Genomic DNA, 16,376 nt, shown 5'->3' with positions numbered 1-16,376 from the left:
TTCTGTTTTATACTATTATCAATCATTTTTGACTTGCTCTTGTGTTTGATCTGCATTGTGGGCTAATAATGATGTTTAAATCAACAGGGCTTCATCTTCTGCCTTACCTTTGATCGTAACAGCAGTATCATCCGCGAGTCTGGGTACTGGTGTACATCTTCTCTCGATAATTCTTTTCATCTCTTGTCCTCTAAGCACAGAATTTTTGCGTTGTTACTAATATTTACCACTGCTTTACTGTCTCCTTGGTATAAACAGGTTTTATTTACATTAATTTCTCACTTTCCACTTCTGTTGTTGATTTTATCTCTATGTATGTACTTCCTCCTTTTGTTTAAAGATTGCATTCGTCTTATTCCTCTCTACACTGTGGATCTGTTTCTCGAATGCAGAGATGCTCTATAGATATAATAAAATACGTATTTGGGAAAAATCTTTAGCACTTGTATATATGTGAAGAGCTAAAAGGTGTGAAATATTTTATCCTAACTAGTCCGCTTTGATTTTGTTTACTGTTTTGTTTTTACTAAGGGTATTTGTAAAGTAATGTCCAATCGGTTGCTAAATGGCTAACCATACAGAAAATCAAAAATTTCTAATTGCATCAATTTGCCCCATATTCTAGCTACTTCTCTACAGGCCGATCCGACGTAGACACCTGTCGTAGTACTGTACCAAAGTTCCAGTACCCTCATCCTAGAAAGTAGCCAACTATGCTTTACGTCACTTCTCTACGAAGATCTGCAGTTCGTTGTCTGTGCCAAAATAGTTTCATAGCCGGCGGTTCATGTGAGCGCAGGTGAACATCAGAGGGAGCCAAATCCTTATGGTGGGAGATCAAACACTTACCACCGAAAATTAAGCTGGGGCTTCAAAATGGCTCTGAGCACTATGGGACTCAACTGCTGAGGTCATCAGTCCCCTAGAACTTAGAACTACTTGAACCTAACTAACCTAAGGACATCACACACATCCATGCTCGAGGCAGGATTCGAACCTGATACCGTAGCGGTCGCGCGGTTTCAGACTGAAGCGCCTAGAACCGCTCGGCCACTCTGGCCGGCTGCTGGGGCATCCTCATTACTTCTGCAGTGAGTGGCCAAAAACTGTTACAGAGAAGGATATGCGTGGGAGCTAGGTTACGTGGCTTTGCATGAAATCAGCCGAAACCTCTTAGCGGATACCGGTACTTGACGGAGACGTCTCGGCATCTTTATGAGCTCACTGCATACTCGGAACCGAAAAGACGTGACGCGATTGACAGGCATACTAGAGACACTCCCAACCCATCGGTGCAAAGCTTCATCGGGTTTTCACCGAGTTTTACATCTCACGATTCAGTAGGGGCGGAGGACTACATTCCTGTCTTACACCCTTTTTAATCCTAGCACTTCCTTCTTGGTCTTCCAATATTATTATTCACTCTTGGTTCTTGTAAATGTCGTATATTCCCCCTCTCTTCCTATAGTTTACCACAAATTTCCTCAGAATTTCGTACATTATCCACCATTTGACATTGTCGGACGCTTTTTCCAAGTCAACAAATCCTATGAACATGTCCTGATTTTTCCTTAGTCTTGCTTTGATTACCGACCGCAACGTCAGAATTGCCTCTTTGGTGCCATTTCCTTTCCTAAAGCCTGACTGGTAATCATCTAAGACAACCTCAGTTTTTTCCATTCTTCTGTAAATTATTTTTGTTAGCAACTTGAGAGAATGAGCTGTTAAGCTGACTGTGAGACAATTTTGGCACCTGTCAGCTCTTAAAGTCTTTGGAATTGCGTGAATGATGTTTTTCCGAAGGTGAGATGGTATATCGCCAGACTCATACATACTAGACAGCAACGTCAATAGTTGCTTTGTGCCACTCCTCCCCCCCTCCACCCCCCCCCACCCACACCCAATTATTTTAGAAATGTTAATGGAAAATTATATATCCCTCCTGTCTTTTTTGATCTTAAGTCGTCCAAAGCCCTTTTAAATCCTGATTTGAATACTGGATCCTCTGTCCCTTCAAATCGCCTCTTGTTTCTTCTTCTATGGTATCAGACAAATATTCCATGTTAAAGAGGCCTTCAGTGTACTGTTTCCACCTATCCAATCTCTCCTCTGCATTTGACAGTGGAATTTCGGCTGCACTCTTAATGTTGCCAACCTTGGTTTTAATTTCACCAAAGCTTATTTTGACTTTCTTATATGCTGACTAATTTCTTCCGACAATCAATTCTTTTTCAGTTTCTCAAGATTTGCAATGCAGTCATTTCGTCTTAGTTCCCTGCGCTTCCTATTTATTTCATTCGTCAGCGAACTGTATTTCTGTATTTATGAATTTCCCTGAAGTATTTCTTCGTTACCCATGGTTTCTTCACAGTTACTTCTACCTATTTTTTTCTTTCCAACTTCTGTGATTGTCGTATTCAGGTTGTCCATTCCTCTTTAAGTTCCTGCTGATCGATTCCTTATTGCTCTACATCTATAAAGAACTTCGTTAGCACCTCCGTATCCTACTTCTTTGCGTATTGCTTCTCCCCCACTTATCTCTTAAACTTCGGCCTACTCTTCAGCACTGCTAGATTGTGATCTGAGACTGTTTTTGCTCCTGAGTACGCCTTACAATCCGGTATGTGATTCCGGAATCTCTGTTTGACCATGGTCTAATCTGACTGAAATATTCCCGTATCCCGGCCTTTTCCAAGTACACCTCTTTCTCTTGTGATTCTTGAACAGAGTATTCGCTGTTACTAGCTTAAATTTTGTTGTAAAACTCAGTCTTTCTCCTCTCTCATTCCGAGTACCAAGCTCATATGCTCTCGTAATCACTTCTTTTACCCCACATTCCAGTCCCCAATAACTTCTAGATTTTCATTTCCCTTGATGTACTGCATTGCCTATTCCTCATCCTCATGTGTTTTCTCTATCTCCTCATGTTCAGTTGTCAACGTCGGCATTTATACGTGAAATATCATTTAAGGTGTTGGTTTGTTGTCGGTTCTGATGACGACAGCCCTATTACTGAAATGTTCGCAGTAATATACTCCCCTTATACCATATTCTGTTGATATTACGCTATGCGTATTCATCTGACCAGAAATCTTTATCTTATTTCATTTTCATTTCATTGACTCCTATTGGCTATACTAGATAAGCCTTAACATCTCCCTTTTCAGATTTCCTAGATTCCCTACCACATTCAAGCTTGGGACATTCCACACTCCGACTACTGGAATATTATCCTTTCGTTGGTTATTTAATCTCTTTCTTATGGTCACCTCTCCATTAGCAGTCCCCTCCCAGAGATCGGAATGGCGGACTATTCCGGAATCTTTTGCCAATGGAGAGGCCATTACGACATTGTTTCAATTACGGGCCACACATCTTATGTATACACACGATGTGTGTTTCATTCAGCGGTTTCCATTGTCTTCTGCCTCTTCCTGCCGTTGATCATCGTTGATTTTCCACCTTTAGGGGCAGTTTACCACCCCAGGGGCAAGTTAGTACCCTGAACCTCTGTCCGTTCCTCCGCCAGCAAAATAAGTATGACCACTTCTGCCGGAAGTTTGATAATTATTCAAAACTTAAGTGGTGGCGGTGTTTCGATTATGGAAAAGAGTACGTTTTGATAACTACTCAAAGACACTACACCTAGACCATGGGCTCAGCGCATTCAAAAACATAATCGCAACAATGAAAATGTTGGCTGTTTGTGGTGTGTATATTACTTGCAAAGAGATTTGTTCCATTCATTCACGGTAAGTACTGTTGTCTAAAACAGTGCCCACTTCACTCTTCCCCTGGAGACCACATTCAGTACTGTATGGTTCTTGCCTACTTTAGTCTTCACCCTGAAGATTGTACTCATTATTCCAGAATGAAATTTTCACTCTGCAGCGGAGTGTGCGCTGGTATGAAACTTTCTGGCAGACTACAACTGTGTGCCAAACTGAGACTCGATCTCGGGACCTTTTCCATTCGTGGGTAAGTGCTCTACCACCTGAGCTACCTTAGCACGACTTATGACCCATCCTCACAACTTTAATTCCGGCTGTACCTCGTCTCCCACCTTCCAAACTCCATAGAAGCTGTCCTGCGAACCTTGCAGAACTAGCACTCCTGGAAGAAGAGATGTTGCGAAGACATGGCTTTGCCACAGCCTGAGGAATGTTTCCAGAATGAAATTTTCACTCTGCAGCGAAGCCTGTGCTGATATGAAACTTGCTGGTTCTGTGTTGGACTTGTTTATCAGACAGTCTTAGCTGTGCATTAAAGAGTAATACTGAGCAGTGTGGATACGTTTTGCTGTTAAAGGGCTGGTCAGTGTGGATCTCATATCTGAGTACACCGTATCTTATGCAAAAGCTCTGCTGCTACGACAACCACATCACAGTTCTTTTGCATCAGTAAATAGGTATTTAAGTTTATTTATGGCCCCTCTTCGTGACTGTATGTTACAGGCTTTCCCACAGTTTTCAAGGTATTTCTGCAGGTCTACGGATAGACAGAGTACAAATTTCGTTAAGAAATAAACGGTATGCAGTTGCTCTGTAACGTGCCACAAGAGCCCACAGGTTCTGTTATACCAAAATATTCTTAAAGAACTTGTGATCTTTTATTGGTGGTGGTTGTGTTCACCATGTGCAAGCTCTCGTAAACATTGTATAAACGTTTCTCTGACCACAATTATTTTTATTCTTGTGGGTAGAGTACAGTATGTTACGAACATGTACTGCTCTAACGGATACGCATTATAGAAAAAATCAGCCTCGCCTTGACATCAGCGTGTTCCTCATATTTATTTTTACAGACGAACATGAATGAAACCGTTCTACCTATTTTTCTATATTACTTGAGTAAGCTTATTACTCTCAGCCAGTATTTCCCTTGTTTAATGTATCCGTATCATCATGTCTATGGGCCTATGAACCACTTCCCTCCTTCCCCCCCTTCCCCCCAGCCAACTCTCTCCTCACCCTTAATCATTATCTAACGAAATTTAAAGAGTGTTTTAAATTTCCTTATGTGTTTAAAATTGTTAAAAAATTATATGGCATTAGTCTATTAAGGGGGGTAGGACGTCAAACGGGCCGACTTGGAGCAGGAGAGGCACCACAGGACATTTTATTTTATACTGTCTATACTTTTACAAATAAATTCATAAAACTTTGTCAGCATGACCAGGAAGGATTCAGGATTCACACTCATAGCAGTGGAAGTGCAAAAGCATAACAAAATAAATTTTTTTAGATATGAAATTTAATCATTTTTTCATTACTGCTGGCTGCATTTGTTGCTATAGGTACATTTTTCTTCACAAGTAAGAGAGATTCTTTGATGAATTTTGCACAGCATACAAACCATACTTACAGGTGTATGAAACTCTAGAATTATCCAAATCTATTATAAACTGTGGTAAAAATTGAGATAATTAACGACAAAATTTGATTTTTTTCTAAACATAAAGTTTAAAACGTAAAAGCTCTTTTATTTTTCATAAATTAAATAGATTCTAGAGTTTCAGACACCTGTAAGTATGGTTTGTATGCTCTGCAAAATTCATCGAACAGTCTCTCTCTTGTACCTATAGCAACAAATGCAGCCAATAGTAAGTGAAAAAATGATGAAATTTCACATGTAAAAAAAATTATTTTGTTATATTTCTGAACTTCCGCTGCTACGAGTGTGAATCCCGAATCCTTCCTGGTTACGCTGACAAAGTTTTATGAATTTACTTGTAAAAGTATAGAAAGTGGAAATTAAAATGTCCTGTGGTGCCTCTCCTGCTCCAAGTCGGCCCGTTTGACGTCCTATTCCCCTTAAAGGTAATTGTAAAATTTGCATAAAAAGATATTCTTTTGTGAATATACCGGTACACATAAATATAGAGGACATCATTCCAAGAACAAAACTTTGACCTCTATTTATTGTTGCCTTCAGTATTGCTGAGAACGTTACACAAATCGCTGTTTCTGCCGAAGATGCGATTTTATCTTTTTCTATCACTAAGTGTATAGTTATTTGCAAAATTTGTAGTTTCTACAACAGTTCTTTGCTTTCTGTTTTAAGCTACAGACATTCTCATAATGACAACTGCCTGGTCATTCTCGGTTAGAACATAGTGAAACACTCGCGTCACTGTGTCCAAACAGTTGAATTGTGTAAGAGAGAGTCATTAAAAATTACACAGTGCGCCGTGGTTACAGAAACGGAAAATATTTGGAAACCAACAACACAATGCTGTCCTCGTAAACTGTAATATAAACGTGCGCCTCGTTTAGTCGTTTGCATAACTGCCTGCGTTGTGGCCATCTGTCCACTGTGCGTGACACGCTGATATACTGGCGTCTGCAGAATTGTGGGGAACAAGCAGGTAGGCGCAGCCGCGTGATGCCGCACAGTAGTGACACCTGTCCGGCTGACAGAGCCGCTCCTGGCAGTGTTGCCACCAGCAAGCAGGCTGCGCACGTTTCCGGCTAGATGGCTGCACGCAACGCTGCCATTCCGCAACCGTGTGCGCTGCTGTTCTGTGTGGACTCTGCTCACCCGCCGTAAGTTAAATTAACGCCTCGGACGTCCATTGTCAGTGGCGCGCTCGCAACTGTGCTCTGTGGCGCCGTCGTAGCGCGGAACTCGGATGGGAATCCGCAAGGCCTGTGGGTATTTCGCAGTGCCACACTACGTAAACAACTGCACTTAATTAAGAACGCCTATGGCGAGTTTAAATTACGAGTCCCTGGTTGGACCAGTTGGCATATTAAGTCGTTTCGTAGAGAGGTCCATTTCATATTTCAGTTGTAGATAGTTCACTACCGTCTTATGCTGGTGTATCATAAACACGTCATTTCTTTGATGAGTTAAATTATAATATAAGCTTAACGGATTATAAAATGATGTTTAATACAGAACAAATTTTGAAAATGATTGATCTGAATTCACAAGATTAAAGCTACATGATCGAACGTGGAACTGTAAGATAAATTTTAACTAATTCCAGGGTCTGCGAAGCTTTTATTTTGGGAAGAATTCTCCAATTTTACAATGACATATCATTTACAAGCATGCGCATACAATCTGGGATACTACTTACAATTATGTTTTGGATCAAAATTTTCATTCACCTTTCACAAATGTTCAATATGCCCTCCTCAATACGCCTCATATCTAGGCGACAAATCGATACCATACTCGCGTGAGTATTTATGAAGTAACTCCTATTATTTTGAGCCTGCTCGAAGTGTAAATGGTTGCGAAAAAGTACCTATCCCATGAAGTTTCGGGATAGCTCGCAGATGAAGTCGAGTTCTTGCCAAGATATTTCGGCTGACGACCATACAGACATATTCAGGTGAGTGTTTTGCACTGAAGTTCGCTAGTACACATCTCTAAATTAATACCAATAATTGGCGGTGCAACATCAGCGACTTCTGTCGCGTTTCGCGCTTTCTTCGAATATTTCTGCAGCTATGACACACGGATGCTTTTGTAATGGAAATACACTCCTGGAAATGGAAAAAAGAACACATTGACACCGGTGTGTCAGACCCACCATACTTGCTCCGGACACTGCGAGAGGGCTGTACAAGCAATGATCACACGCACGGCACAGCGGACACACCAGGAACCGCGCTGTTGGCCGTCGAATGGCGCTAGCTGCGCAGCATTTGTGCACCGCCGCCGTCAGTGTCAGCCAGTTTGCCGTGGCATACGGAGCTCCATCGCAGTCTTTAACACTGGTAGCATGCCGCGACAGCGTGGACGTGAACCGTATGTGCAGTTGACGGACTTTGAGCGAGGGCGTATAGTGGGCATGCGGGAGGCCGGGTGGACGTACCGCCGAATTGCTCAACACGTGGGACGTGAGGTCTCCACAGTACATCGATGTTGTCGCCAGTGGTCGGAGGAAGGTGCACGTGCCCGTCGACCTGGGACCGGACCGCAGCGACGCACGGATGCACGCCAAGACCGTAGGATCCTACGCAGTGCCGTAGGGGACCGCACCGCCACTTCCCAGCAAATTAGGGACACTGTTGCTCCTGGGGTATCGGCGAGGACCATTCGCAACCGTCTCCATGAAGCTGGGCTACGGTCCCGCACACCGTTAGGCCGTCTTCCGCTCACGCCCCAACATCATGCAGCCCGCCTCCAGTGGTGTCGCGACAGGCGTGAATGGAGGGACGAATGGAGACGTGTCGTCTTCAGCGATGGGAGTCGCTTCTGGCTTGGTGCCAATGATGGTCGTATGCGTGTTTGGCGCCGTGCAGGTGAGCGCCACAATCAGGACTGCATACGACCGAGGCACACAGGGCCAACACCCGGCATCATGGTGTGGGGAGCGATCTCCTACACTGGCCGTACACCACTGGTGATCGTCGAGGGGACACTGAATAGTGCACGGTACATCCAAACCGTCATCGAACCCATCGTTCTACCATTCCTAGACCGGCAAGGGAACTTGCTGTTCCAACAGGACAATGCACGTCCGCATGTATCCCGTGCCACCCAACGTGCTCTAGAAGGTGAAAGTCAACTACCCTGGCCAGCAAGATCTCCGGATCTGTCCCCCATTGAGCATGTTTGGGACTGGATGAAGCGTCGTCTCACGCGGTCTGCACGTCCAGCACGAACGCTGGTCCAACTGAGGCGTTAGGTGGAAATGGCATGGCAAGCCGTTCCACAGGACTACATCCAGCATCTCTACGATCGTCTCCATGGGAGAATAGCAGCCTGCATTGCTGCGAAAGGTGGATATACACTGTACTAGTGCCGACATTGTGCATGCTCTGTTGCCTGTGTCTATGTGCCTGTGGTTCTGTCAGTGTGATCATGTGATGTATCTGACCCCAGGGGTGTGTCAATAAAGTTTCCCCTTCCTGGGACAATGAATTCACGTTGTTCTTATTTCATTTTCCAGGAGTGTACTACACGTTCGCTCTCTGTCGGAATACGGGCTTGCGGAGTTAAAATTCAGACTGCAAATTAATAAAATTTATTTTCGATAGGCGTGTCACTAGTCAAATAATGTTTCCTTTCTGTAGATATTAAAGAGATCACCGGGTCCCACATTTCACGTTTCAACGCTTTGCTGATAACCAAATCACATAAGGATCTTGTCGAGGCTAAGGTTCCCGTGGCAGAATGTCGTGTGGAAATACAATGCTCGCCTATGGATGACTTTCTGGGCTGCGAAAGGCGAGTGTGGCGATTATATTCAATGCACCTCTCACGTACTGTGCATGTTGCCTGACTGATGTAGTCTTTGCACAATGGCAAAGTATTCTATAGATTCCAGCCCTCCGCAATCGCAGACCTTCCTTTGCGCAACCGAGAGAAGCACAAGTCTTTATAGGCGACAGAAAGACTACACTGACTAATGTTTCCTTATGATTCTGCTTTTCGATGAAATATTGCCGACGTGTGGGAAGAACGCCCTGAAATTAAACTACTACTTAGCCTCTTGCTCTTCTGGAGGGTCACGTTTTTTATTCTTTAAAGCTGTGCTGATCTGATGTTTAGTATGTCCATTCTCTTTGAACACAGACTCTAGATATTCCAGCTCCTTGGCTGCCTCTATCAGACACAACGTGTGTCAGGTGTATAATTCGTGACGGGTAGTGGTAGTTCTCTACAGAAAGGAAACAATTAAATTAAGGAAACAATCAATTTTATTAATTTGAGGTATGAATATTAACTCTGGAAGTCCGCATTTAGATAGAGAGCGCGCATGTAGTATCTACTTTACATAAGCACCTGCACTCTATAGATGGAGCAACATCCGAAGAGGGCTCGAAAATCGATAGAGATTACTCATGCAGCAGCTACCGTTAGGCATGCGTCTCCGCGTCAATTTTTAGAATAAATTTCGCGATATGAACTTGCAGTCTTAAATGCAAAACACTGAACTGAAGGTAGGTGAATGGCTGTCAGACGAAATCTCTCGGAAAGTAGTCGATGTCTTGCGGCAGCAATCACGAAACTACATGGAATAGTGTTTACGTCGGGAAAATTTCAGGAATCTCATACTTGATCTGTTAGCAACAAATAATCCTGAACAAATGGAGAGCATCATGACGGATACAGTGAGTCGTTGTAGCGACACTAACCTGCGCATCACCCAAATCCACCAAACGTAAATGCAGGATATATGTGTTTAAAATGGCAGATAAAGATTGCTTGAGCCCTTTCTAAGAGACAGTAACACTTTTTCCAATCAAACTATATACGTATAGACTAGATGTTGCTTCAATTCCAGAAAATAATATCTGCGGGAGTTGAGAATTTAATACGAATAAATTAGTAAAGGTGGTACAACAACAAAACAGGTCAGAACTCTTCTGCAGAAATAACAAAAAGTGTCCCAAGTTTAAGAGGTCAAAAAATCTTCAAGATTTCCCATGTTTTTCTGATGCTGGAAACATGTGAGACACACTATGTGATCAAAAGTATCCGGACACCTGGCTGAAAATGACTTAAAAGTTCGTGGTGCCCTCCATCGGTAATACTGGAATTCAGTATGGAGTTGGCCCTAGCCTTGACAGCTTCCACTCTCGCACGCATACGCTCAGTCATGTGCTGGAAGGTTTCTTGGGGAATGGCAGCCCATTCTTCACGGAGTGCTGCAATGAGGAGAGGTATCGATGTCAGTCGGTGAGGCGTGGCACGAAATCGGCGTTCCAAAACATCCCAATGGCGTCCTTTAGGATTCATGTCACGTCAGTGTGCAGGCCAGTCCGTTACAGGAATGTTATTGTCGTGTAACCATTCCGCCACAGGCCGTACATCGTGAACAGGTGCTCAATCGTGTTGAATGATGCAATTGCCATTCCCGAATTTGATCTTCAACAATGGGAAGCAAGAAGGTGCTTAAAACATCAGTGTAGGCCTGTGCTGTGATAGTGACACGCGAAAGAACAAATGGTGCAAGCCTCCTCCATGAAAAACACGATCACATCATAACACCACCGCTCCCGAATTTTACTGTTGGCACTACAAACGCTGGTCCGGCCGCGGTGGTCTCGCGGTTCTAGGCGCTCAGTCCGGAGCTGTGCGACTGCTACGGTCGCAGATTCGAATCCTGCCTCGGGCATGGATGTGTGTCATGTCCTTAGGTTAGTTAGGTTTAAGTAGTTCTAAGTTCTAGGGGACTGATGACCACAGATGATAAGTCCCATAGTGCTCAGACCCATTTTTAAACTACAAACGCTGGCAGATGACGTTCACTGGGTATTCGCCAAACCCACACCCCGCCATCGGATCTCCACATTATGTACCGTGACTCGTCTCTCCGCACAACGTCATCCACTGTTCAATCGTCCAATGTTTACACTCCTTCCACCAAGCGAGACGTCGTTTTGCATTTACCGGTGTGATGTGTGGCTTATGATCAGCCGCTCGACAATGAATTCCAAATTTTCTCACCTAACTGTCATAATACTTGCAGTGGATCCTGACGCAGTTTGGAATGCCTGTGTGATGGTCTGGTTAGATGTCTGCCTATTACATATTACGACACTCTTTAATTGTCGGCAGTCTCTTTCAGTCAACAGACGAGGTCGGCCTGTACGCTTTTGTGCTGTACGTGTCCCTTCACGTTTCCACTTCACTGTCACATCGAAAACAGTGGAACTAGGGATGTTTAGGAGTGTGGAAATTTCGCGTACAGACGTATGACGTAAGTGACGCCCAATCATCTGACCATGATCGAAGTCCATGAGTTCCGCGGAGCGCCCCATTCTGCTCTCTCATGATGTCTAACGACTACTGAGGTCGCTTATACCTGGCGGTAGGTGACAGCACAATGCACCGAATATGAAAAACGTATGTTTTTGTGGGTGTCCGGATACTTTTGATCGCATAGTGAACTTTTAATAATTTCCATAACGAAACTCTGTCTCGAAATCTGATAGGAAATCCTAAGACGATCTAGTCGTACGTAAAGTACACCAGCAGCAAAACACAGTCAGTACCATTACTGCATGATATTAACACCAATATTAACGATGACATGTGAGTAACTTTTGAGTAGATACGCTAGGTGCAGCGAAGCAGCTTAAATCACTTAATAAAGGGAAGTCTTTCCATCCATAGACCAATTAGGTTTCTTTTAGATACAATAGCCCCACACTTGGCAAATGCTCGCTCGGCGAAAGATTCGTACGAAAACACTAGAAAGTTGTACAGGTCAAACCAATACTCAAGAACGCAAATAGGAGCAATCCGATGAGTTTCTGGATCACATCACTGACGTCAGTTCACAGCAGGACTGTGGAATAGGTCTTGTGTTCGGAATTACCTTGAAGAAAACACCCTATTGCCAAATATCCAGCAAGTATTCAGAAAATATCGGTCTTGTGAATACTGTTAGCTCTTCATTCGCACGAAGTAAAGAGTGATATCGACACACGATCAAAAATTGATTCCATATTACTACATTTACAGAAGGTATTACGGAAGGGACCATTCCTCACAAGAGACTTCTAATCAAACTGCGTGCATATGGATTATCACTTCAGTAGTGCGATTCGTGATTTTCTGTCAGGAAGGTCACAGTACGCAGTAATCGACGGAAAATCATAGAGTAAAACGGAAGTGATATCCGACGTTCCCCAAGGAATTGCTATAGGCCCTCTCCTGTCCTAATCTACATAAATGAACTAGAAGACAATCTGAATAGCCGTGTTAGATCGCTTGCAGACGATGCTGTCATTTACCGTATAGTAAAGTCTTTAGAATACCAAAACCAATTGCAAAATGTTTGAGGCAAAGAATATGTAGGACTATGGTCGGAAACATGGTAACGGTCTCTGAATACGGAAAAGTGAGGTTATCCACATGAGTGTGAAAGGAAATTCCTTAAATTTCGGATGGACTATAAGTCACATAAATTTAAAGGCTGTTGGTTTCATTAAATACCTAGGAATTACAATTACGAACACTTTAAATTGAAATTGTCACATAGATAATGTTCCAGGGAAGGCAAAACAGAGATTCCTTTTTATTGGCAGAACTTTAACATATGCAACAGGCGTACTAAAGAGACTACCTACACTACGCTGTTCCGTCCTCTGCTATGCTACTAATGTACTATGTGGAATCCTTACCAGTCAGAACTTGTGGAAGACACTGAAAAGCTCCGAAGAAGATAACCTCTTTCTACATTATCGTGGAACAGGGAGGAGAACGTCAGAGATATAATAAGCAGTCTGGCTGACATTCGTATAAATTTTCGTTACGGCGAGATCTTTTCACGAAATTTCAATCACCAACTTTCTCCTCTAAATGTGAAAACAAGTTTTTGTCGCCAAACTACAAAGGGAGAAGAGACCATCGCAGTAAAATAAATTGCAACTCATGTATAAAGATCTAAATATTCAGTTTCTCCCACAGAATGGTAGAAGAATAAATTGAAGGTTGTTCGAAGATCCCTCTACATTCCACTTAAGTGTGAGTTGCAGAGAAACCATGTAGATGTAGATATAAACGGCGATACAGGTCGCCCCAAATTCTTGGAAAGGAGGCACACGGTAGTCTTTCTAAAAAACCTGCACCAAATAACATGACTATAGGAACTTGAAAGCCATCGTTACAATGTGAGATCAGTGCGCCCTTCACGCCGATCCAGATGACGCAGCTCATGTTTAAGAAATGTTGAGCATCCATGTTTTTTATTTGCATATACATGTAGGACGAGGAATCTACTACGGATATTATATGTATATGCACACCTGAATAATTGGGACAGTAATTCTGTTACATGCTTAGTGCCTGTGCAGTTCCGTATGTGACTGCTGTGTTCCTTTCACTCATACGTTGTCGTGACCCTCTTTTCCACTTGAACTTAGCCTTGTCACAGAAATCTAAAAGGGAAAGGAAATTGTTATCTTCCATCTTCACACTCAGAATGAAATCAGAAAATCAGAAATCAGAAAATAGCTGTCATAATGGGCTTGTACCAACTGAGTCCAGTATGGTTCGATACACAAACGTCGCCGCACAACACGTCTAACATTCATGTGAGGAATGGTTTCATCGCGGCTGTTACCAGGAGTAGACTTTTGTACACTATGTACGAAGGTACACTGAGTAGCATTTTGTGGTTTTGAGTAATGTATACCATTTTGGTTTGTGGTAGTCAGGTCTACGCTCTCGTGTTCGAAGACGACCTGGTCAAAGTTCTCAGAGACCAGCGACTGTAGAGATCTTTTATCTCTAGAACCTGGGATAATAGTGTGGCGATTATCATAAATTGTCACAGCACGGGTTTTATGAATGGAAAAGAAATAGAGCACTGATTATTTAATATAGAAGAAAGTCTACATGCTCGGAACTATGTAGCAATGATGATAAGCCTTGTTGGCATACGCTTAATGAGCAATGAAAAAATGGCATTTTCCAACAGGATAATGCAAGACCTCACACTGCAGTTCACACCAATAACGTCTTGATGATTGTAAGGATCCTTGACTGGTCTATCTTGTCTTTTAATTTGTCTCCCATAGATCATATTTGGCATGTGACAGGAGAATGAATAGTTTCACACTGGCATTGTTCATAAACTGACACAGCATGTGTTTTATGCATGGAGAGAAAATATTCAAGATGGCACTCGAAGGCTGTTTGCTTCCATCTAACAATGAATAGTACAGGTTATGACTATTAGGGACAGCACTTCGAAATGGAATTACAGTTTCATCAGTTAATACCAGTTATGTATCAATTTTTCTACCAAGTTTGGTAAACATTCGATTTGTGATTCATGGTGTAACATTCCCCACTTCTGCCGACGTATCGTGGCTGTTATATGAACTATAACTATGATGGATACAGACAAAATATAGTACGTATAGTGAAATTTGATGAACACTCTCCAAATAGCTAGGACATAAAACTTTAAAAATACGCGATTAAAGCTGTATAACAAGATCGTCCTCTTAACACTGTTAGACGGATGTGAAACAGTGGTGATGAATAAGAAGTAATAATGCGTGTCCTGAGTATGGAAATGAGATATCCGAGAAATTTCAATGGAAATGCAAGTATGGTATCAGCAATGTTGGTATCAGAAAGGAAATAAACACTTGCAGAGTAAAAGAAAAGAAGAAAATAAAAGAATGTGTATTGAACATTTACAGAATATAGGTCATAAAAGATTAATAGCAAAAATAAAGAAGTGCAAGCTACACTCAAGAGTAGATTCTGGAAGAAAAAGATGAAAATTAAAAGGAATATTGTGGCGCTTAATACTAAAACGTGGAAATGTTTCAGTATCATGGCTGCAATACATTAATTTATAAGTAATTTAGCTTTTTGGGAGGAAACATTTGATTTTTAAGACAGCTACTCAAACTTAATGACCTGTGATCAACAGAAGATGTGAGTTCTGTACAAATAATAGAGAAGAACAAATCCACAGTTACGAAACATATCATTTCGCATTTACTGCACCATACGCGCTATGCGTGAATCTTACCCAGTCTGTAAACGCTCCGTTTCAATCAGTGCTCGGATTGAGTTACATTGAGAGATGTTAGTATCTTATAACAACTTTCGGTACAGAAATTGTTTCCACTTATCTGAATCCTTCGTATTTCTCTAGCTATTTTTTCGCGTATGTGCAGTTTTATATTTCATCCGGGGCATCTCAAGAAATACTATCCAGCCTGCAGCAAAGCAGTGTTTGACCGCTCCGTAAACTTGAGACAGCACCAACTCCGACGCAATAACTATATAGCACTGACATTCACTTAAAATTCCTTAAATGGAGGATATGCATTTGATATCTCAGTGGTAACTAGAACGAATTGTTACATTCTGCGAACGTCAATTATTTGGTGGAATTTTGCAGTTTGATAATAACTCATCCAGATTTGCACTTAAATTTCTGAAAAACAGGTCGTGCTTTCTACTTTTACTCCTGACTGAATTTTATCGTACTATGCCTCGACGTTGCCTGAAATTCATAAATCAAATCTTGGAAGAGTTTGAATCTTACACTACAAGAAGGTATCCAAATACAATATTATCGCACAAGTAAGCGTTAAGGACGTGTCGCAGTTAACTTCAGAATATGATTAGTTCCACTTTCTGATAGAAACCAACTACTCAAGACAACTTAGCGTCTTCCTTCTTTTCGATTTAGGTCATAAAGTGTGCAGTTTCTTCTATTAGGTTGTGATACTTACATCCTTGAGACCCACACCTTGAGACCCACACGACGTCAACTTTAATAACAGCTATGATACGGTTTTAGAGTCATTAACTTATCTAACAATTTAATAAGGGATTGTCGACCCTTTACCATATCAGATAGTCGAGAATATATATATATGGTTCCCCCCATATCATGTGTAATTCATCTTGAAGTTTATGATTTCACTTGAAAT

The 16,376-nt window shown here is 42.1% G+C and overlaps 1 protein-coding gene across 1 annotated transcript in view; it reads right to left on the bottom strand.

Annotated features, from left to right (window-relative positions):
- The window catches only part of LOC124790042, a 459,476-nt gene that overhangs the window by 428,275 nt on the left and 14,825 nt on the right, over window positions 1–16,376 (bottom strand). The gene's annotated exons all lie outside the window — the stretch shown is intronic.

Source organism: Schistocerca piceifrons, chromosome 3, assembly GCF_021461385.2.
Source record: "Schistocerca piceifrons isolate TAMUIC-IGC-003096 chromosome 3, iqSchPice1.1, whole genome shotgun sequence".
NCBI classification, from domain to species: Eukaryota; Metazoa; Arthropoda; class Insecta; order Orthoptera; family Acrididae; genus Schistocerca; species Schistocerca piceifrons.
The sequence above is the reverse complement of the archived record's forward strand: the minus strand, read 5'-3'. Positions and strand labels throughout refer to the sequence as shown.